Genomic DNA, 26120 nt, shown 5'->3' on the forward strand with positions numbered 1-26120 from the left:
AAGTTTTTCTTCTTTTACCCAAATACTCCTCCTTCTCTCATCGCTGCAGATGACCATACAAGCATAGTCCCATTGCCTTAATTTTCTTCCTCAGACACCCCTCTTTTAATGTTCCTCCACCGCGTTCATTTCTTACTTTAACCTCTTTTGTGACCGCGCGCATCCAGCATAACATCCGCATTCCTGCTACTTCCAACTTCTTTTCTTAGGCCATAGCCAGAAAGGACAAGAAGCTGGAATGTTTCTTGTTCTTACTCCTTTTCTTTTTTTTTTTTTTACAATTTGTTTTAAATCGCACAGACACAGATAGGTTTTATGGCGACGATGGGATAGGGAAGTCCTAGGAGTGGGAAGAAACCGGCCGTGGTGTTAATTAAGGTACAGCCCCAGCATTTTCCTGGTGTGAAAATGGGAAATCACGGAAAACCATCTTCAGGGCTGCCGACTGTGGGGTCGAGCCCACTATCTCCCGGATGCAAGTTCACAGTCGCGCGCCTCTAACCTCACGGCCAACCTCCGTTTGAACGACAACTGATTAGTTAAGAATATATAAGAAAGAATTAGGAAAATTAGGAGAATCATGCTTAGGGTGAGTCTATGTATAATACAAGATATAGGGATACTGGTAGTTTGAAATTGGAGAAGCCTTGCATTAAATAGAACAGAATGGCGAAAATTTTAAAGAATGTCATGTTCCTAGGTAATGAAGATGACAGCGAAGCAGTGTTTATTAAAATTTAACTCTAGAATAGTGGGTATGTTGATATAATAGTTCTGTCAGCAGATATATATATAATGTATATGTAATCCTCTTCCCCTTGTTCAGTTCAGTTTACAAAGACTGGATGAAATATTACTCCTTGCTGTACATTTCCATCTGCGGCTCTGCTACGAATGTTTAACATTCCACTCGACAGCGAACAGAGCAAACACTAACAATTAAAATCCTCTTATGATGATATGGGCAGATTTATTAAATCTCGCTCCCAAACCTGAGAAATGCTCTCAGATAAGATAAGGTGTGTATTTGTAATATAAACTCCTTCTCAGTCAATCATTGGCTACGAATTACTGTTATTGGATGTACCAACGTTAATATCCAGCTATAATCATTATGGCATATGGCCTCCGGACAGGCCTGATGTAGGTCTTTCATCCGACTCCCGTAGGCGACCTGCTCGTTGTGATGAGGATGCAATGATGATGAAGACGGCACACACATGCCCAGTCCCCGCGCAAGGGGAATTATCCAATTATGTTTAAAATTCCCGACACTGCCGGGAATAGAATGCGAGATCCCTTTGAGCACGATAACCATTAGCCATGGAGCCGGACATACCCAGCTATGAGGTGGTACTACATCCACATATCTGTAATGGCTTTCACTTTTAAAGTAGGCGTAATAACCTAAATGTTTACAATCAAAATAATTTCTATGTAACACGTGCGACGACAGTTTTCAGTACCTTATTGTAAACAGGAAAGACCAATGTAATTAGCAATAAGTTTCCGTCCTCTGCATGACTTCATCGGCTAATGATATAGTACAACTGTTTTGGGGTACTGAGGCCGCGTGTGCAGCAGTAATTAGTGAAGTTGTGGACTCGGGCGTAGTAACGCTTTGACTGAGATGTCTGTACTTTTGGATTAGTGGTTCTTAAAACTAAATGGGGAAATTAAATAAAATAATGAAGGATTAATGAAATTATGGAGCGAAGAATTGAGGATTTTTTTATTCTTTATCTAAAACTCTTTAAAGAAAACCCAGTGGCTTGTCCGATTTCCATTATCACTCTAGTTGAGCGCCAAATACTTACAGGGAACGTCTCAAAGTTCAGGCGGCTAAGGTTTGTTAGAAAATTTCCGTGCTAAAGGATTCCTAGGCAAGAATATCTCAGACCCAGTGATACAAAATGATTTGGAACTCGTGATCTTGATGATCTGTAAATGTGTTTAGAATTAAGTATTAAAATGGAAGGAATGCACTTTCAAACCCATGCCGACTAGATACTTCATTTCGATACGCAGTAGTATTATACGCCTTTGGAACCAAAAATAACCGATAAAATGTTGGTGTTATCAAAAAGAACGTAATCAGCGCGAGGTGAGAATGAATTGCTGCAAAAATATTCTGCGCAACTGTCAAGATTTGCCAGGTAGCTGCGTTTTGTCTTATACGTGATAACGAATTTTGAAGGCCTGAGGATTTATCTTGGCTGATTGTAAGGGAGACCGGGGCAAGTTGACGATGATAAGCTGTCTTTCGACATTCCGCCGGAACATGGCGCTTTTTACGGCTGTGGTGACATGCTTATTACTCCTTACCTTTTCGTGCAACAGTACTGCAATATTCAAAGTTCTTGTTCAAATATCTTTTTCATAAAAGAGTGAAGTTTAATATTATGTAAATTCGTCATCTTGCCCCGTGCCCGGGGTAAGTTGACGAACCTATTGGGGTAAGATGACGAGCATTCTTCTCGACTGTTGCAAGACGGAACTTCACTGAAATTTGTTAAACGCACCATCAAAAGGTGAAGTAACTTAATTGTAATTATGTACTACACAAGAACATAAATTTTTAAAGAGCATAAATTTGAAAAATGTTAAAATAACCGAAACCGACTTTCCCCACTAAGTCGTGTTACGTACATTTAGTACGTGTTGAAGAGATGTTAAGTACAGAACAATAATGGCCAACCAGACACCAGTGGGATCCTAACCCACAACCTTAACGTCTTGATCCGACGGAGCGTCATATGCCCTCACTTTACACGAACACCCCTACTTTTGAAGCTATTGAAGTCCACATTAGTTTCCATATTGAATCAAACTGTTAATCTGTGAGACATTGCTAACTACGAGCTCTCTCCGATTGTAAAGGCACAAATGAATATTCGGAAATGTGTCGATTGCCTAGTTATAATACCACGTATGTCACAATGCTCTTCCAGTCCATTATTTCCCTTATGACTGCTCACGCATCTCAGCTATACACGAATATGCAGTCCTTCGAAACAATTTTGGTTGTGTTCATTTTCCTATGCTAACCTTACTATATCATACTGTAGGAATGTATGTTCCCATCACGAGTTTACGCTCTCCTACAGTATTATGTACTTAAAGTTTCTGGTGTGTGAGCTGGAATTCCTAACAGAACTTGGTCATCATCTGGCCACACGTGTACAAAGCCTGCTCATTATCTTCTAAAGATCTCCAGACAGGTGTGGTAGAATTACGTAATCTCACATGCTTCACACTTTCATTTTTTGATAGTAACTCGAACTTGTGTAGGAGTCGAATTGATGAAAACGTTTGTCGTCGAATTGAGTATTATCACTCGCAGAAAGTGATCGCTCGCAGGGTGACTAATCACCGACTGCCGCCGTTAAGGTAACGTCAACCTTCGCCGTGCAGCCATGCCAGAGAGCACATCGGAGGGACCTAGCTCCGAAACCTTGAACCGGAAGCCCAGACACCCGGCCCGTTACCCGCCAAGAACACAGCGTCGTCGCCAGCAGCCGCCAGCCTACATAGTCAACACAGACTACTGCAGCAACGAGCCACCTTGGTGGGACTAGAGCTTTTGTCAGTCAGCTTGGTGTCCTGAGTTCGTGACTTGCCCGTGGCGAATACACGTAAAATAACTAGCCTGACACGACTCTGGCAACAAGTTGAGTACTATTAGCATGGTCCGCTAAATGGCGTTTGGCCACCAGTAGTACATCCCTACCCCCACCCTATTTCATTATCCTAAAACCCAAGTAAATCCAACCATGCCTAATAATCCCAGAACATGGAGCAAGCGCGGTGGATCGAGTAGCCGTGCCCCTGTTCCAGCTCAAACGATAAAATATCCCAATAACAGAAATATCGCATCTTCAAGAAATCCCACCTCTACCCAGAGTTCCTCATCATCGCAATACTGCAGTCGTAGTCAGTCGCCAGCATCCATACACAAAACCGATTCATTTTTCAAGTTTCATCCGATATTTTGATGAACGAACACTTGATTACCCTTTCAACTATATCTGTAGTCAATCAAAATATCCATATCCTTCAGAATGCTTAACAATTGCATTTACACTAAGTGCTGTCGGATCTGTGACTTCAAATAGATCCACAGTGCTCAACTCCATCAAAGACGTTATCTCAACACATGTCGCCTACATAGAAGAAACGAGTGCTGACATCCTCTTGATAACTCCTTTCCAAGGAAACCATTTTAGACATCTATGAAAGACTGGAAACACTTGAAGACGTCCCAAAACCTGTCTTCATACACCCACAAAAATCTCACCCTGATAGCAGCACTGAAGAAGAGAAAAAAGAAGAATATTCACAGTCTCAAGAATCAGAAGAATAGAACTGTCGTTGATATCTCAGGAACTATGTGACTGTGGTACCCAAACGACACCTCTGCAGACTCCAGAGGACAAGGGTATTCAGACCTCACCCCCAGCTTTCGCCCAAACCAGAGAAATCACAAAAGAAAAATCTGTCAACATCAAACATAAGGAAATATAAACAAACCTCCAAACCTACGGCTTCTCAAACTACTCAAACTGATAACCCATTGCCAGAAATCTTACAGCAACAGCAGTTAACGACTGAATCGCAATCCCAGTAAACCAGAGCATCCCGAGAAAAGCCAAATAAACCAAATCCAAACAAACAAGCTTCCAAACAGCCCAACGAAAAACCCTACAAACCACTCAAACCTACATAAAATGTCATCTGCAGGTAAATTACAAACTTCTCCCTCTACTGATACAAAAATAGCACCCACCTAGAATTAATCCCGAACCACCCCAATCAAAATTCGCCCACAAACCCCTCTGATCTTCTTGTGTTATAACTGTCTACAGCTCAGCTATTCAGCCGCTAATTGCCCAAACGAGACCCGCTGCAAAAGATGCGCGGATAACCGTCACAACTCAGCTTGCCCAGTCCCACGTGACCAACCTAAATGTGCCAATTGCTCAGGCAAACATGCAGCATCCTATCCTGGCTGTCTTTACTTCAAAAAGTAGTCAAAGCTCATTACACTGGAAACAAACACCTACAACCTTAATCATTAAAATTAAACATTGCTTCTCTCCTAAATTTAAACTAAAATCAAAATACCAATTACCCAACATTCTCGCAACCTTTTCCCAAGGCAGAGTTAATCAAATGTCTCCTTTCTCTCCTCAGAAGTCAAATCTAAGTCAATTATCCCCTTAATACAAGTTCCAGACCAGAAAAACTGTATGTCTCAATAGCAATAAAGCATTCCTAAAAAAACCTCCTCTAGACCTCAATGCCTGCTAGACAGATGGCAGGTGCCTCCTAACACGTCAGTATTCCTACAAACTCTTGTCCACCAATTAAGGTCTACAACCCCTTGTCCACCAATTAAGGTCTACAACCCCTTGTTCACCAATTATGGTCAAACAAAATCGCCACCCCCATATTTCACAAATCGCTACCACCATATTCCAACAACTCATGCATTTACAATTTTTCCCACCTCTCCTGAAATACTGGAATCATTACAGGAAAATTAATGTCGCACAGCATCAACGTTGGGACCAAGAAAGCTCGATCTCGGACATAGGACTGTCAGGGTCAGAGGTCCCACCTTGTCAATTAACCTTGCGACAGAGGAATCGCAAACGAGTTCGGATTCGAATTGTGGTAACGCTGTCGCTCAGTGGCTCACTTCACATCTAGCTCCGTGCCCTTTCTCTTGGCGTCATGTGTTCACCGGTTAGGGACTACATCATGGGCAATTTATTGTATTTTATTTTGCAAAATGCTCTACATTTTAGGCAATGCACAACTGATACTGAATAAAGTGACAGTCGTCCATGCCTACAGTGTAATTGCGCGGTACACTGTAGTACAATATAGATTATCGATATTGCTACAGGACACAAGACTGTATGGTATTTTCCCGTGCTGTGAGCCAGTGCTGGGGTGAAGAGACACATTGTTATTGTGCGTTTCTTTCCCATCATGTATAACTCTTTTGTGCTTTTTATGTACGTTTTCTAATCTACATTAATTCAGTTTCATCTTTCATTGGACAATTGGGATTTGCCGTTATGCACAAATGCTCAAGGAAGAACGTGCAAGCCTTCGTCGAAAAGAGAAGAGGGATTTTGATTTAATAAAAACGCATTGTTTTACACCTCAGTTCGAAACGTGATATAAAAGCATTAGCGTTACGTTCATCGAGTGCTCTATTGTAGTCCAGCGTATCATTTGAGTAGGTTCACCATTTCTATCCAAGTCGAATGGCCAAAGAATTGACAGGTTATTTAAAACAATTCTTACGTTAGCTACATCGAAACTGTTACATTATTATTCTACCCGGCATGCTTGAAATAATACGTTCTTAATGTTTGAAAGTATGACTGCACAAACAAACCCGCGTGCAAAAGCTAGTTTTGTATTCATTTCTGAGTGTTTGCGTTGTAAAGTCAATGTGAGGCTAATATCCACCGTAAGCCTACCCTTGAATTTACTCTACGTCGTAGTACTAAACTGTTGGAAGTATTAAAGTTATGTATGGGATTTTATGCGATCGTGTTGAAATAATTATGCTACACTAAGCTCCTCTAATGGAATTTTGCTAGTTATATTCCATCAATCATGTATGAATGACTGTGTAACTACGTTGCGATTATTATACACTGCCTGTTAGAAAAATGGAAGCACCCAGAAGAAATTGTCCGATGGAAATGTAAGTTAGCACATGTGCACACGATCGGCGCTATGTAAATTTTTTCAGGAGTACGCCTTCCCCATGGCCATCTACGTCATTGAGCACGAACTTTAAAACACTTTCTAAAACTTTCTTCACCGATGGTTAGAGGGCCTTGCCATCTATTTCTGGTGACCTCTAGTGGACAAAGCACAGATTAATTGCTGAAGATATTTTTGTTCTGGTAGTGGGTAAACATTTTTTCTAATGGTCTATTTTAAGGTACCCGATTTGTCAACAAATCCGATTGAACATGAATGGGGCGCTTTTTGTAGAAGGATTTCAGTTCTAACTCCACTATACACGGACAATTATTGACCTCCAAAGGGCGCTTATCGAGGAATGCCATGCAGGGCGGCGTGATCCAGAGTACGGGTAGCCCTTGTGCATCATGTATTGCCATAATTGGTCATCACACCCCGTACGGACATTCTCTATACCACCGGCGGAGGGGCATCACACTCGGCCAGTGACACCTTCTGTCCATGTCTATATTTTTCTGTACAGCTGGGATCAGCAACACTATGTCACGAGTCTAATTTAGGCAGCTTTTACTACGCATATTTTCAACGTGCCTCATGTTTTGCCGTCGATCTCGAAACTCTTTTAACTTATGGATATGAAATTATCACCCCCACCCACAACGGGAACCCAACGAGGGTTCTCGAGTATCTCTCAAAATAGGATGGGGGGCTTTCAACCTTGTGGACCCCTGACTGAGCCTGATATTGTTTTCACGTACTTGTGCCACTCTCCTCACTTTCAACTTCTCTATTCGACCGACATAGGTAAAAGCTCATTCTCTTCCAAACCGGACTGTATTGTGTCTATGTGGCCTAGTAGGTTTTAAATGTCCACTCCTTTTTAGGATTTTGCTTTTATTGCGGGTACAGAGTTGTAGGAGTAGCGTGCTTGTTTATTACTTGGATGATCCGGGTTCGATTCCAGGCCAGGTTTGGGATTTTAACCTAGAGCTGAGGACTGGTTTAGGTCCACACAACTTACGTGATTGCAACTGAGGAGCTGTCTACTGGTGTGCTAGTGGCGCGTCTATAAAGGCAAGAATAACAGCCGAGAGGGTTTTTCGTGCTGACCATACCACACCTCATAATCTGCAGGTCTTCGGGCTGAGCGGTGGTCGCTTGGTAGGCAATGGCCCTTCGGGGCTATTGCGCCATGGGGCTTGGTTTGATTTTCCCTTTCTTTTGCCAATACCATCGTTATTAACAATATTTTTTTCCGATTAGTTTTGAAAGAGAACAATTTTCCGGTTATAATTGGTCCTAAAACCTCTAATGCACAAATAAAATAACGGGTTAACAATGATAATTTCCCAGCTAATCGCATAAACATTTAGCGCATGGATTTCTTCAGAAGACAATATTATTGGCAGTGTCTGTGGAGATGTCTCATGACCAAGAGTTTACATTATGAAGTATAACAAATATATAGTAGTGTGTTTGAGGCCTCTGAGAACGTTAAAGTTTAAAAAAGAAAAAGAAATCCAAAATTATTAAAACATAAAAACCGCTCAAGAAATGTTGATAACATATACTGGTCGAATAGAGAAGGTAAATAAGTTCAATTACTTGGGAAAAATAATTCAAGAAAATGTTTTGAGTATCTGTTGTAGAAGAAAGTTTAGACAAGACGGAAAGAGCGTATGGTGTCACTAAGAATTTTGACAACTAGAAATGCTGATCTAATAATCTTTAAATAAGGTACTCCAATACAGTGATGAAACCAGAATGCCATTAAGCAAGTGAATGTCTAATTTAGATAAAACTGGAATTACTAGAAAGAAGACTCAAGGGAGTCTCATTGGAAAAATCTTAGGACCAATTAAAATAACAGAACAATGGAAAATAATGAGTAATAATAAACTACACCAGATTGCAGAAAATATAACAGAAACAATGAGAAAAATCAGATTGCTAATTTTTGGACATAGGCTATTTGTAGAATTGATGATCACATATTGATGAAATAGATATTCATGTACCTTTGATAGAAAAAGTCAAAAACGAGCTCAATACAAGATGTAAAGACATTTTTAGGAAAAGTAAAATATGTGAAGGTGAAACTATAGAAAGAGAGATTTTTAAAAAGAAAGTTTGAAGAATGGAAGGATTACAAGGAATAATGAAACAGAAAACCCGATACAACGTGGTCTTAGGAGAGAAGAATAAAGCATAGTGCGATAATGAATGGCGGAAAGGACGAAGAGGAAGTAACAAGAAAGGATAAATTGAAATTGACACGTGGTACCCAGCAGGCGTCATAGTAAAGGAAAAGCACTATCCCCATTAATTCCTCAAACACGGAACTGACGCTCGTTTCAAAAACAAGTAATTCAATTATAATTGCGTAATACTGTGTTCACAAAGCAATCATTTCAATATTACTTCTAACCTTTTCGTCTATAAATGATTACCTTTGATCACTCTAGAAAGACGCATCTCTAGAAGTATACTGTACAAAGTTGCAGCTTTGACACTGACAGTAATTACATCTCCCGCTCTAATTAACATATTATCTTGAAGGTACAAGGTTTCGTTCATTAGTCGTATAGCAGTCTACGTTCTAAACATACAAACCACTTTGTTGTTGTAAAAGTAAAACAGGCAGGTGGCATTATTGACTTCCCTAAGCCAAAGAGTAAGGCGGGACCAAGCACAAGGCAAAGTTACCACTGAACTCAACTCTAACCTGCATAATGAAACTTTAGAACGAGCTTGGAGGCGCAATGTAGGCAACCAATTTAACACACATGAGAACTGGTCGCGTACCACAGGCTAATAAAACACCAAGGGAGCTTTACTGCGCACAGACTTTAGAAGGCAAAGGATATTACTCTACCACAACGACAATAGTCAGTGTCATACTTGAATCTCTCTCTGTTTTTATTTAAATTTCACTGTTTGCTAATGAAGTGCTTTTCTTTTAAGTTCACATAAAATATTCATTAAAATTCCATCTGACCAGCGATATAACAATGTAGAAATCACCGGATGAGTTGGCCGTGCGCGTAGAGGCGCGCAGCTGTGAGCTTGCATCCGGGATACAGTAGGTTCGAATCCCACTATCGGCAGCCTTGAAGATGGTTTTCCGTGGTTTCCCATTTTCACACCAGGCAAATGCTGGGGCTGTACCTTAATTAAGGCCACGGCCGCTTCCATCCAACTTCTAGACCTTTCCTATCAAATCTTCACCATAAGACCTATCTCTGTCGGTGGGACGTAAAGCCCCTAGCAAAAAAAATGTAGAAATATAAATGTCGCCTATGCTCCTACACTGTATGTCAGCAATGATTATATTCTTTAATCATACTGTAGACTTATAAAACAGTGTTTTCCCTATCACATCGCAGCATCATGTATGTCCCTTGTATTGTCATTGTGGCACACGAACCTTTTAAATTGGTACTTAAGGAAGCTTAAAATGCGAACGACATACTTCATTTGATGTATTGATAAATCATCTGTTTTAGAAGCAGTTTACTGGTAAATTATGTCTCATATTTGACATGTGGAATTTGGCTCTTTCATAGCGCACTGGTTTGAAATTTCTGTGACTTTTCTTTAACTGATAAGTTCCTTTATTTTCAACTTTTGTCCTGCATACCGGTAATTTGTGAATTGTAACCACGAAGGAACTGTTATTTCTGGAAAATTCCTCTAATTTCATGCCCTTTGGATGTTTATATATTTCCATAGGCTCTCAGAATTTGTTTATTTTTAGTGCCCTGCTGCTAACATCTTAGTGTTTAGAAAGGTTTTATTTATTCGGAAGAGTTATTAGTCACAGCTGAAATTTCCAATTGTTGGCTTGCGGTGCAACGGACATGTATCTTGATTGCGAAGGAAATACTTCGTTCCATTACCTGCGTAGCAGATAAGTAATCTAGATCCATTGCTTTAATATGGTAGACGAACATCCTTTAGTTTAAATATTCCAGCACCCACAATCTCGAAAGTGAACTAAAATCAGTGACTCTCTTTGGGCCTTGGTGCCCGGTAGTTCTCATTCACATACGGGAAATTCCCGAGCTGAATTAAGAAAGAAAATACATACATGCATACATCAGCAAATTAAATCACCTAACCAAGAGACCATAATAATTATATCTTCACTACAACTAAATACCTAAACACCCATCTCCCTTTTATAAATAAATTCTCGTAAACTCCCATTAAACCTCATGGCGAGAGAGAGAGCGTCACTCTTTAACTGGCAGGCCCCATCCACTTTTTCGGATAGGGAACTGAATACAATTAATTGATTGAACCAGTCGAATTACTCCGACAGTTGTTATAGCAGATGTGACTTCTAGTGACTTCCTGAATCTTTTATTAAGAATATTGACATAAATATGCTTTAGATGTGGGGGTTCATCCGTAAATGTATGTTACGAAATACTGTCATACTAGCAAATGTACCCGTGCTTCGCTACGGTATTCTACATTGTATTCGAATATCGAAGTAAATACTGTACATGCAATAAATAAGATTGTTTTAAAATTGCATGTCTCTTAGCGTTATCCGAGAAACAGCATGGGGAGGTCCCCATGCGTCTTTCTAATGTGAAGTGTTTGTTACGTATTTGTGATATAACGGCAGGCTCACTTGCCTACTGCCATTATATTATAATTGCAGGCCCCGTTGCCTACTGCGCGGTCACAATCGATTTGAGGAGTTTTCGTTACAATGGCAGTCCCCCTTTCCTACTGCCAGACAGATAACTGTTGAGAAGTTTTCAATATAATGGCAGGCAACTCAGTCGAAATTGAGTTGTGCAGTTATCATTATAATGTCAGGCCCCTTTTCCTACTGCCGGCCAACTTACTGCCAGTCACACCAAGTTGGTGAGTTTCCATCAAAATAGCAGGCCAGTATGCCTAATGCCAGTCAGATTTTATACGAGTACATTTGTTTATAATTGCGGGCGCCCTTGCCTACTGCCAAACACAATCGGGTAGGGGAGTTTTAAACAAAACTGTATGCTCCCAAGCCTTCTGCAAGTCAAATCGAGAAGTGAATTATTCATTACAATGGTAGGCCTTCCTTATTACTACCAGTTACACAGGAGTTGGAGAAGGACCCATTCCTACTGTCAATCAAAGTCGGTGTGGGGAGTACTGATTACAATAGCAGACACACCCTTTCTCGATCGCTACAAATCGACATCAGTGAATATATATAGATCGACATAGGAAAGTACATGCGTTTTTACAATATTGCAGACCTTCATTTACAGATTAACTGCTGCTAAACGTACGTCATATCGACAAAGGATTGTACCAAAAGACGCCGGATTTAGTGGCCTAAATGGCTCGTCCTATGATATCTCATCTATTCTTGGGTCAGGTTGAGTTAGAAACGTTGAACAGGATAAAGTGTTTGTAAGATTATCTCACATTGCATTACTTTTCGGATAAATATGTGACAGCTACATACATAGCATTTGGCTCACATACTGTATGGCTACTGGGTGGGCCTATTTTCGTGAAGATTTTGATGATTCTATATTTCCTATAAGTGAGTGAAAGTATTAATTATGCATGTGAGAAGTTCAAATTTACTTAAAATCGATTAATAGAGAAAAATCAAACGTAAAAAGGATTCAGATAAAAAAGAAGTCATAAGACCAAGGTTGCAGATAATTAAAAATTGAACGGAGATTGTGCAATTCGTTATGTGATAGGAGTTCCCGAAGATCTGCACCATCATTGAAATTGCCTCCATATTTCGATATTGTTCGGGGATAAAAAGTGAAAAATTTAAAGATCATGGAATTTTTCCGACCGTTACATGGTAAAACGTATAATTTTGTCAAATTTTCATTTTTTTAGTCTAGCAGATTATGCCGCAATCTGGATTTAGGGCGAGGAGGGTAAAAAATAGGACTTTCAGGAAACTAAACCAAAAAATATGCAGATGGTCATGATTACCCCTTAAACGTGTAGCTGTGCAAACATTTCGCTTAAATAGTCAATGTAGAGGCACACAGTCGTTACGATTTTATTCATATAGATAGATAAGGAAACTGCTACACGTACAACACCTTTTGGGCTATGTCCGCTGGACTTAACCTGCAAAACTGACCATTCATGATATCTCCCTTATTAATCTCCTGACGAAAAAACGCACATGAAAAACAGTTTTAGAGATAGAATTCCATCACGTTTGGTCGATTTCCAGTCAGGTTGGTCTTGTAATGTATATATTGTGGAAGAGTAAAATCACCATTTCGGTTCCCTATAAATCACCAGTCCATTCCGGGAACATGAAATGTTATTGAACTTTAAAATCTACCTTTGGATAGAAATGTACTTGGAATTTACATATTTGTGCGTAGGAGGTTTTACCACTCAGCGTGTTATATTTTGTACAGTCAGATTAATTTTTGTCTCCTCTTTTTCCGCATTAAACCACTTCTTTTCTTAAGGTTAGGGACCCCCCACTGCAATGTCGAGTGTGCAGGAAAGGGAAACGTACTCATCTAGAGTTGAAAGTGTTAACAAAAGTAAAGCCAGGTGCGTGGTGCAAGCACGCAAGGCAATGTGTTAAAATTTATAAACTTCAAGAATTTTGCTTTGAAATGTTAAATATGTGTGTCGGCATATTAGATATACTTAATGAATAGTAAGCTAGCCAAGAAGAAATTGATGCCCTCCACTGCACTATCACGCAAAAGAGTTTGTTAAGTACATCAAAATATTATTCATAAGTTTGACGAACATAACTTTTACAACTAGGCGCTGCGCTGTTTGATATTACATCACTCTTGATACTGGTTAACAAACGATTTACGGATTTTGGTGTGGGCTCATTCAAGAGTGTGACTGTGAACAAATGTTTGACTACGAGATGCACAGTTGATAATGTTTGAAGTAGGGTAATCCCGGTCGCAGAGTGAGACAGAAAAATACCAGGCGCTTCATTGGTTAATATGAAGCTAGCTCAAAGGTGAATCATAACATTCAAATCTTGGGAGTCCACTGGAGGAATGGAGGCCACGACATACATGTCCATCAAATGAGGTACGTTAAAACAGGAGAAAAAGTAATTTTGCATTCAAAACCTGAAAATTGCCGATAATAAAAGAAGTTCATTAAAAAATTTCAGAACCGTATATAATGCGTACTATTTGACATTCGAACCGCACACCGTACATAAAGAGTTGAAAACCGTAAAGGTACGGTTGGCAACGCTGCCTGTTGATGACATTCTTCTTGTACTGTCCAACACCATGTCATTTTAACTCTAACTTTCGTCCACCTTTCTCGTAGATTTCAATAAATTTCGTTGTTCTATTATAGTTTTCGTCTGGCCTCCGCAACGTGTGTTACTCCCATTGCCGTTTTCTTATAAATTCCAGTTTTATCAACGTCATTCCGCTCGCCTACCATATGTCAATTATGGATTTCTTCCCCTCTTATTCTTACACCGCTAAATCATTCGTTCTTTCAGTTTCCGTGACGAGGTATTTTCACATTCATAACTGACTGGCCCATGTACCCTCTCTGCATTGGACGGCTGCCCCTATGACAGTTTTATGACGGGATGTTCTCCGGATTCCACTTCCTAACGACAAGATTTGAGTTTCGAATATTAAGATCCCGCTAGTGGATTGCCAATTTTACTGTTCGGAAAGACTCGTTTTCCGCTGAATTTGCAGTTGAAGATTTCACCAGAGGCCGGAGAGACGTCACTTACTCACGGCTCCTGTCAAAAGCTTCACTGCTAACACACAAGTCCTCGGGGCATAGAAGTTCCCCTTGCACTTCGCCCGCACAGATACTCACCTGCTATGTGCTGTTGCACGTCTCCCACGGAATGAATGAGGATTTAGATTTCAGGAAGAATATGAATGGAGAAGAAGAGAAATAATAGTTCCAAATGTCTTTATATCCAGGTCATCGGTCTGGAGAAGAATATATTGTCCCCGTTTCAACCATCAAGGTATTTTTTCCCAGACTAGTCAGCCGTTCTCAGACGTGCTCATTTCGAAAAATGCTTTAAAATGTACATACACCCTGGATTTTGATGGGGAACATATAACTAATATGGACACGGTGAGATCAACTAAAACTATGAATAAAGCAAGGCGAAGCATGACGTCAGTTTAGAGGAAAAATCTGTTTATTAAAATTAAACAAGAACACATGAAAAATGGCAAAAAATATCAAAATAACCAAATGTTTACATGACTCAGAACAATTCTCTCAACTGAGAGAATCAAAATAAATATCATACAATTATACAATATATTTGCGTTTATTTGAATGTATAAATGTAAAGATGCGCTTAACTTCTGATTCCAAAAATAAATCAGGTCCTCTGACACACAAAGTATTAAAACTTTCTGTTAAAACACTTAGAAGCAAGTAAATGTACAGGCAGTCGTGGGTGAGTAGGAAGTGGCTGCGTCCTGGTCGAACATGTGAGGAACGGGCGAAGAGTATATGCTGCATTTGCTTACCTCTAGTAGTAGGTTTCAGTTAAGTGTTCCTATTTGATATTATTGATACTTGTTATTACTGCACGCATTATACTGTATTTTAGTGTAACGGGGTGAATATTAGTACTGTACGGTTTTAAGATAAAGAATACGCTTTGTTTTGAAGTTCTGTGGGGTTTCAATTTTCGGAGGTTGGCAACGCTGTCAACAGGGAAGGAGCTCGGGCGAAAAAACTCTGTCTCATAGAAAAAAAGATGCAGTACATGCTCATTATTACGAGTTAAAAGAAATAAATTAGTCTTGAATTCCTCAAGCAGGAGGATGATGCGTTTTCTCTTATGTTATGTGCCAAGAAAAACAGTTGTACATCTTATTTTAGAGGTGTCTATGAAAGTTGCGCACCCGCGCCTGAGTGTGCAATGTGAACTTTGCTGCAAACAAAGGAATAGAAGGTGCGTATCAGAAGTTTATCAAGTTTTAAGTAAATTTATCCTTAAACATTTAATATACCAGCGAAAATCATTTGCATACTGATGACATCGACTGTGAAATAGCCTGTACTTTAGTACTCCGACAATATCCACCAGGTTTGAACCCAGAAGATTAGAGTCTGGAAGTCCATATCGATGGCCTAGATTGAATACCTCGTATCTCAAAAAGTTCTTCTTATCCAATATTTCCCTTAAGACTGGTCACGCCTCCCAGCCACATTTGGATATGCAGTCCATCAGAACAATGTTGGTTGGGTTTATTTTCCTATGCTAACGCGTAAAGGAAAATGAACCTTATAAAAATTATACTCTAGGAGTTAGCACATACTTCACGTAAACATACTTTCCTATAGCACGGTACGGTAAGGTTCATTTTCCTTCACACGTCGGCATAGGGATAAAGAACACAACGAACATTGTTCTGATGGACTGTATATCCATGTGTGGCTGGGAGGCGTAACCAGTCTTAAGGGAAATAATGGATAGGAAGAACTTTGTGAGATACGAGGTTTTCATTCTAGGCCATCGATATTTTACCAAGGAGGGCAAGGCATATTATCCTACATTCTATTCAAACATCTGTGGTATTATTGCTATTACAAGATATTTGCTTTAACAGCTACTATCTGAGCCGGTGTTTCAAAAATTGAACGATAAATAATCTCGTATTCATGCAATAACTTCATTATAACCTCTACCGTCATAAAATCCTCGGATAACGTGAGACACGTACGACAGCTAAGAGATACGGATATCATCTTCCACTGGGAGGAGTACGGATTCCGTCATATTGATTTACAGTGTAGCTCGGCATTTGGCTCATATTACCTTGTTCATATCTTACTTCCCTCTAAACTGCCGCCCTTTCTATCACAAAGTGAGGTCAAAAAATGGGACGCCATATGTACCACACAGTATAGGGACAACCTCCCACTTTTGTTTCTTGTTTCACTCAATCATGTATCCTATCTTTCGCCACTGAGTAATTCACTGCAAGGTTCAAATACTTGCATAACTCGGGAGGGGGTAAAAATTTCATTTTTATTTTCAATTAAACCTTATATTTATCCTCCTACGAACAGATTCATATTTATTCATTTGTTCACTCAAAGCCTCTTGGATCCAAGGTTAATGCAAAAGTGGTAGAACCAATGTTTCTTTTTTACAAGTTGTTTTACGTCACACTGACACAGATAGGCCTTATGGCGACGATGGAACAGGAAAGGGCTAGGAGTGGGAAGGAAGCGGCCATGGCCTTAATTACGGCACAGTCTGGTGTGAAAATGGGAAACCACGGAAAACCATATTCAGGGCTGCCAATAGTTGGGTTCGAACCCACTATTTCCCGAATACTGGATACTGGCTGCACTGAAGCGACTGCGGCTATTGAGCACGGTAGAAATTATTTAAGAGTAGAGGCAACATACAATATAAATGAAAAAAATATAAGATAAAATCAAATATCTTTGTTACTTACTGTACACAAAATAATAAAACCAGTCTTTACAAATACCGTACTAGGATATTATACGTCTTTTCCTTCTCCTTCTCTTTGTCGTTTGAGCCTACTGAGGACCATGGGACTCGTGTCTTCTCGTCACTTGGTCCTTCTGTTTTCTCCTTTTCCAGTATTCCTTCATTTTCTGGCTGTGAGCCAGCTTTCTTTCCTCCGTTCACATAGGATTGCTGGTTCCTGTGCTCTTCCTGCTCGTTAAATTCCCCGGTGGATGGCGTGCTGAAACTGTGGGCGGTCATTTATGGACTCATGCGGGAAACCCAGTTGTTCCAGATCCGACTTGACCAAAGAGATCCTCTCGTTCCTGAATGCCTTCCCTCTACTTGCCACAGCGAAGATCCTGTTGGTAAGTCTGCAGAGGTTCATGCGGCTTAGGTGCCCATTGAACACCAGGCGCGTTTATCTTATAAAAGTAACGATGTATTTCTGATGTTTGTATAGTTCGTATTGTTGGCCAGGATTCTGTAGTGCTTCTCTCTCTTACGGGTCCAAGTATTTTCCTCAGGATCATACTTTCTTTGAGTTCTAGTTTTCTGAGAAGCCCTTTCCTGGTCATCACGAGACACTCATAGGCGTAGACAAAAGATGGTTTTACTACCGCATTATAGTTCCTCGGATTGAGGTTATTGGAGAGGTACTTCGATTTCAATGCGAAACAAAGTTAATTCACTTAATATTAAGTACTAATATATTACGAGTGTATAAGTAAACTCTGGTTAACCGAAGTGCGGTCTGAGAAACCTGACGTAAAATAATTGCGTGTGGCTATTTCTTTCCTGGCGCAACCCTTTTAAGGCAGACCCTCCGACGTGGGTGTGCGGCTCTACCATGTGGAGGAAACTGAGTGTTGTTGTAGTGGCGGACAGTGTTGTGTATGGTGTGTTAGTTACAGGGATGTTGGGAACAGCACAAATATTCAGTACACGAGCCAAGAAATTAACCATTTATGATAAAAATCTCCGATCTGGCGGGGCCCTGTGAACCGAAAAGCACTACGCTTACCATTCAAGCAGGGAGCCACAAAGCATGATGCGAAATACATATTTTCGCTTCTGTCTTATATTTAACAGTGGAATTTATTTTTACCCATGTAAATTTGTTCCGTAACCTTCTGTGAGCTACAAGACGTTCTTCCAGCACGTCAGTTGCAAGCTTAATTCTCACGATGAAAAAAATAATACAGGTCAGGTTCCCAGAAACCCCAGCGTGGTTTTCATGTTTACTGTTTTGCTTATGCATCAATAATTTTCTCCTTCATTTGCTCATTCATAATGTGGTGACAGTTAATACTTTCAGTATGTACGTCTGGTTTATAATAAGTACAGAGTATCGTGCGATATTTTAAACGACTAATTCCGCATTAAGACTGGATTGTAAATCACGAGGTAAGTAGGGTACTGGATGATGGCGAAGGTGGCGATGATTGGGAATTAGAGCCTGTCATTGCAACAGAGGGAGTAAGCAGGTGTATTCGCATGGTAGGAAATATCACAGATGTTTTTCATGTATTTAAAAATTGTATAACAATAAATTTCTAATTACGCTCTCAGACTCAAAAGACGCTTACAGACACTTGAAGTGCGCCTGCACCATGAGTTGAGTGTAATTTCTGTTCCAGCATTTCTTGTGCCCTCTCCTGTTCCTTCCCCTTCCCTTCTCAAGCGTAGTATTGGTGGCTGGTTGTCTCCAGCGTTTGTCTCTCATTATTTGTTTGTCGCTCTACCAGAGCATCGTCTTTGGGGTTCTTTTTGAACCAGAGGCTGCTGGGCTGCGAACATAGGAGCATAAGTCGTGAGTGAATGTTGCATGTGTGTATTGAGTGAAAGGTGTGGCCGATAATGGGTGTGTAATTGAGTAAGTGTTGTGCTTCTTTGTGTGCTGTGCTGTGTGGATGTGCCGGGTTCGTAGTTCAGGCGCCTATGGCCAGTTAAAGGCCGTTTCCTTTTCGTATTATTTTTTTTTCTTTAAAGGCTTTAATGAACAATGTTATATTACCTAAGGGTAATAGACCTTCTGTTCTCTGTTGTATGTACGAGACCAATAGAAGTTTACTGGTTTACTTTTGAAAGAGTGCTTCAGTTATAATATTGTAAATATTTTGTTACCTTTGAATAAATGACGGATGAATTTACGGATGGAAAACACCCTAACCTCGGTCCACCTCGCTTCCTCTCTGGGTATGTTCCTTTTTCCTAGGCCCTAATGCTAACACCTTCTCAGAAACCATGTTTGCTCATTAACAGAGCCATGTAGTGTTTCATATGCGAACGCCAGATATATTTGAAATATTTTGAATCGCTCGCTAAGAAAACTTATCAGAGATACTCCATGGTTTTATAATTACGAGACACATTTGCTGTGGGTAGAGTTTAAGGAGAGCTAGAGCTGAGCGAATGCTGGAAAACATCATTAAAGACAGGAACACATTTCATTTAGACCATGCGCTACATGGTAGAAGGGACACGCTTCTACATTTTATATTAAAAAGCAAGATAGGTGGCTAGCGACGAGCTGGTAGACCATCGATGTTATGGCTCCAAAACATCAAAACATCAAGAAAATCGAACAACAAGTTAGCAAAAAATGGGTGCTTTATGCAGGCCAATGTTTTAGAACCTGATATGGTACTTGAAGAAGACGAGTATAATGTTCCACAAATATCGATCTGGAATGTTAGGGAAAATTTAACTCATTTCAAGTGTCATTACTAACATTACACAAATGAATTAATTAATAAAAGTTCCCAAATATACTGGACTACAAGCATTATCTTCCTGTATTGATAAACTGTACAATAGATAAATAAGAGAATAATAAATGTTGCACGACCCCATTGTGGTATCCATGTATGAGTTGGGGAAGTCTGGTTTTCCGAGTTAAAATTCGGCTCATTCTAGCAAGCTTGCACTGGTCCCACGGCGTACTTATGGATTCATCTGGCGGAAAAATATCCAAACATCATAAAATAAAGAATGAAGAATACGGAAATTTTGGCAATATATGTGTGTCGATGTAACATATTTAATTGACTAATGGTACAAGACTACAGGTTAATATCCGCGCGAGAGAAGTCATCGCAATTGTGCCATCGTTGTCCATTAATAACCGTGCATGCATTCTGTCTTACAGGTGCCGGATGGCAGCTTGTTGGATTGAGTTCCATGCCAGTTGCGCTTGGTCGGTCAATGTAGGGACGGTTATTCCCTGTTGTGTATGTTGCTGGAGTTGTTGTCCAATGATGTCCCATACGTGCCCGATTGGGGACAGATTGGAGGATCGAACAGGCCAAGGCAACCTGTCCACAGTCTGTAGAGTGCGTTAGGTTACAACAGCGGCATAGGGGCGTGCATTATTCTGTTGAAAAATGCCCCCTGGAATGCTGTTCAAGAATGGCAGCACAACATTTCGAATCACCACACGAACGCACACATCTGCAGTCAGGGTCCGTGAGATGACCCCGAGAGTGCTCCTGTTATCATAGGAAATTGCTCCCCAGACCAGAACTCTCGGTGTAGGTCCATTGTGTCTACGCCGCTGACCTGTGGAATGCAGGTGCTCACCTGGCCTCCTCCTAACCAACACACGGCCATCACTGGCACCAAGGCTTTCATCAGAAAACACAAAGGACCTCCACTCCATCCTCTAATGAGCTCTCGCTTGACACCAATGAAGCCGCAGACGGCAGTGGTTTGGGGTAAGTGGAATGCACGCCGCAGGGCGTCTGGCTCGGAGCTGTCCTTCAAGTTACCGATTTCGAACAGTTTGTTGCGTCACTGTGGAGCCAACTGCCCCTCGAATTGCTGGTCCAGACGCAGTCCGCTGCGCCACAGCCAAACGCCGAATACGTTGGTCCTCAGTTTCGGTGGTGCCACGGGGACGTCCGAAGCCCGGTCTTCTTGCGAGCGTACCTTCTCTCAAACTCTGCTGCCAGCACGCATGCACAGTGGAGACATTTCTGCCAAGTCGTTCTGCAATAACGAGGAAGGAAAATCTACCTTCATTTAGCCCTGTTGTACAGCCTGGTTCAACCGCAGTGAGCTATTGATACAGGCTTCTTCGTCATCGTAAAGGCATTCTCGACCCACTCACAGTCACTCCGTCCACTCTCACAGGTAACTAACGCTCTCGCAGAGTTCAGCCTACAAACTTGATATGCAACGTCATGGGGCCACTACAAGTGCCATACTAATGCAGTTTACGGGAAATTTGAATCAGCGTCATCTTTAAGATGTATAAACACGCCTATCAACTTCCGTTAAACTAGCACAACCCCTTATTGGTGTTTGAATATTTTTTACGCCAGTGTATTAACTAGTGGATTTTTTAATACAGTACTTTCACTTAAAGCAGCGTATTGCTTGCTGTATCCTCATATACAGCCAATGTTTGTGCTGTTATAGGGAAACCGCTAAAACCAACCGCTGTACTATAATGAGGCATGCAAAAGCATGACGAGTAGTGAGGTAGTTCGCCAATGTTTTGCTCACTAGACCAGGAGAACTATTTATAACAGTTTGCCCCAAAGTATTCAAACCCATTAGTTGTGCACCGAGTGTCAATTCTCTGCACCATCCATACTTAATCCCTTCACCTATTTTTATTCTCAAAAAATTCGCATGCATCATTATCTTGTTTAGAAGTAATATTTCCTGAAGTCTTGTGGAAATCTCAAGAGATAGAATATTTACAATCCTACAACTAATAAGCATTTAACCATACGAGAAAATATCTTGAACTAATGATCATTGTTTTTACTTATAAGGCTTTATGTTTAAAACGTACGATGTTTTACAAATCTACTATTTTCGATATTTCTCTATATATCTATATAAAATCATGCATATTTTAAACAAGTTAATTATTTAAATCTGTCAATTCTAAATACTTTGATTTCTGAACATATTGTTCCAGAAATTTACATTTACATTTGAATTCTAACTTTACCATTTTCTCTAACATCGTTTTTCGCCTCTCCTTCTGGTGCCGTCAGTTTATAAAATGTGCGTAACTAACATACGGTACGTTTCCAGGATCAGTATAGATGTGGAATCACTGTCGGAGGTACTGTGTCATGGACAATCTATGCCACGTCCAAGTTCCCCTACTATCTCACTCCCCCCTCCTCCCTTGAATTTCATAGCGTTGTATTTTTTATTTTGAAAGAAGTAACCGAAATATACTACAATCTTGCATTTTGCATGTGTTAAATGTTCGTATGATTTACAGGCAAGATGGAATACGTATTAGTTTGTGACATGTCCTAATCATAGGAATTTTGAAGGCCTCCTATACATATACATTTCAAAAAAATATTGATGAGTTGATGAGTTGGATCTGCTCTTAAGGTGGTTTTGAAGATACACAAATGTGCCAGACTCATGTCGGTATATTTACTTGCATGTAAAATAACTTCAAAAAGACAAAATGTGGACTCTCCAGCGTAGCTGAGAACAACAGTAATAGTTAGTTAAGAGTATTGTTCAGGGCACAAAGGCAGTAGACGGGAAGACAAATGACAACACAAAACTTACTTTGAACGTATTTCCTAAGCAATATTTGTACCTTTTTACTACTCGAAACAATAACAAAAATATTAACAATAGCATAAATATTTAGAAATACATAACGAAGTTTAACAATTTAAACTTGAGTGCTTCGTGGACCAACTAGCATTGCTAAACCTGGGAACAAAGAAGCAACTTCGTGCTCAGTCTCAAATGCACAACATTCTACATCTTTGTACAAAGCACCCAGCTTTAGCCAGCTCTCATGGAAACATCAACTAAATGCCCGCTCTCACAACAGGTATACCCACACCATCTCCTCACACATCACCAAACCATACACCCACTTCTTAACGGTAGAGGCTGTGCGGGACTGGAAATATATATAGCATAAGATTTATGGAGTCTGATATCAGAGTCGTCCTTCAAAAACCAGTATAAGAAATATTTCTTTTTCCGTTGTGTTATTATTATTATTATTATTATTATTATTATTATTATTATTATTATTATTATTATTATTATTATTATTATTATATTGAATTCCTGCGGAGCTAAGACGGAAAGAAGCGTGGGGGATAAATGGATGGACAAATAGGAAATTAAAGTTCAGGGAAACCAATTAAAATGTTTGAGAATTTGATATTTTCTTTCTCTTTCCAGCTGGTTAACAGTTTAACATTATGATACATAAAAAACAGTTGAGCTAAGAACTCAGGCAACAAGAATATTTAACGAAAGCTCAATAACTTTATACCTAAGGGAGAGCTCAGAAGCTTTGAATACATTACACCAAAACATGTCAGATAGAGGTAAATAATTCACATATTCAATGAACAGAAGTATCGAATACCACGCAGTAACTAAAGGCAAAGCCCTGAGAAAAATGCAAGTGAGGAAGCTTAGATACATATCCTAATAATATAACCAATTAAAAAATCATACACAGTCACATTTAGACAGGCCTCTACAGTTTACTGAACTATTCCCGAAACTTTAAGCAAAGAAGCCGTAGCTCCTCACACAATTACAAAGGTCGGAACTAAAAGACAACTGTCCATTTGACAAAAGAAAATATTTTTAAAACCTAGAGAAAAATATTACAACTAAAGGGTAAGAACCCGTTGCTTAAAGGCTAAGTAAACTCGTTACTTTCAGGATTATGTACAAGAAAAACTGATCTAAAGATCCAAAATAAGCATTGGCAATCATTCAATCGTATATTTTTGAAATTCTAGCCACCCTCTATTCTAGAGGAGCAAAGTATGGTAACACATTCAAATCACCCTTATATGGCAAGTAACACTTCAAACACAGAGGCCAGTCCTCATCTAATGAAACTCTATAAGAAACCCAATAAGATGGGCAAAGGAAGCCTTCATACAAGTCAGAGTTACTGAAAAGATCCTACATATCAAATTGAACGAAAATAGAAAAGTACAGAAATCCCATACTACATGGCTTCGAAACGGAAAGAAAAACAATAAGGTTATTGACCAAAAGGGCCAACAACAAATAAATGCTGGCTAAAATAAAAGCAATACAGACAATCTTATAGGAAGTACCTAACTAGGCTTACGCCACACGAAGCAGTGGCTAATCCATTCTACCAAGTGGCTAAGTTACTGTATAGAAAAGTTTAAAGACCGAAAGAAAGAATTTAAATAAAAATGTTTGTAGAAAACTTAGACACCAAAAACAAAGTTGAGGGGAAGTTAAAGAGAGTACCTCACTCGTTCCTCGTTGTATTTAACAAAAAACCATCAGGGAAAAATTCAGAGAATGAAGACGGAAAAAGACGCTTTTACGGAATTTATATCCTACATATAAAATTAAACTTGAACGAAAATAGAAAATTACATTCTAAATGTGGTCGTAGGAATCTTCCCTAATTACACTTCTAAAACCTAGTTGGTATTTTTCCTCCTTGTCAGCCCATTTTTAGGCTAGCCGAATCTCCACCTCCATCTCAGAAGGACTTTCCTCTACGCAATACTGCCGTACGTAAGACGAAGTTGAGAGCAAGACCTACCCTTTAAATATCAAACGGGCGGAGCATTCCAGAGAAAGAGAAAGCCGCGTTGATGGCTGGGTGATAGTATACCACGGGAAGTGAAACATGAGTGTGTGACACTTTACTAGCAATGGAGGACACATAAACTTAAAAATAATACCCTTTACAGAACCAAACATTGATATGCAAAATTGATTAACGTTATCAAAGTTCTTGCACACTACACTTCACTAATAGACCACCAGTAGTGACCTCTGTTTGCTTAAGTCCAACATTTTTCAAGCACATAGTTCTTAAATTTGAAGTTGGAAACACAACAGTAGAGCTCGTGGACAATTTTAATAGCTGGAGAGCCTAATTCACTGTTCTATTATTTTTCAGTTATGTTATTATTATTATTATTATTATTATTATTATTATTATTATTATTATTATTATTATTATTATTATTATTATTATTATTATTATTATTATTTCCGGTGATCTGTGGAACAAAGAGGTGAAAGAAGGTGCGGGCATGAATGGGTGGATATAAAAAGTCAAAAGATTAATTTAAAACTTTAAAATTGGAGCTATATTCTTTCGCTGCCTTCTTTTCTTTTTCAAATTTCAAAATTTACACATGCTAAGCAGGTGACAAGTCACGTACAAAAATTTGCCTCGTAAGCCTGAGGAACGATTATTTAGAGAGGTGAAGAGTAATCAAATAACAATAAATTAACTATACGCACTTGAAGCTCCCTAATAACAAATTTAACCTGAGCACTACTGCTCTTTTCAAGCAACAGTCAAGGTTATGGATCTCCCACATTTTACATCAGTGGAAGAACATCTTTGCTCTACAAATTTACACTTTCCAGGCCTATCAAAGGCACAACCTACATTTAACAAAATTAAACAGTATTCACTGTCTTAACTGCTCAACAGTCTGATATCCTTAACATGAAATGAATAAAATAGAGTTTAACAGAGGTAACAAGTACCCATTCTATATGGCCTCTGGTAAAACAAAAGTTTAAAGTTACTGGCCGAAAATCAAAATGGTAAGGAGGTGAATAGTTGCACACCTTGAAATTTACATGAAATATATAAACCCTATTTGGCTTATGGCCCGACGTTACAAAGGCTTAGCCTATGCTACGGAGATGAAGGCATGGAGAACAATATTTAAGTTACAGAAATTACTAGATAGATCTGAAACGTTACAAAATCATAGTCACCTCAATATCAAGTTGAGAGGGAGTACAAGAGGGTTCCTCACTCTCTATTCCCTGATTTCGGTGAAGTTCTTTCGACTCGTTTGAAATTTATATTTAAAGTTTGAACTTTACATTTCAGAAAATAAAAATTTACATTACTAATAATTTGAAATCTTCACCTAGG

This window comes from Anabrus simplex, chromosome 3, assembly GCF_040414725.1.
Source record: "Anabrus simplex isolate iqAnaSimp1 chromosome 3, ASM4041472v1, whole genome shotgun sequence".
Classification (NCBI taxonomy): domain Eukaryota; kingdom Metazoa; phylum Arthropoda; class Insecta; order Orthoptera; family Tettigoniidae; genus Anabrus; species Anabrus simplex.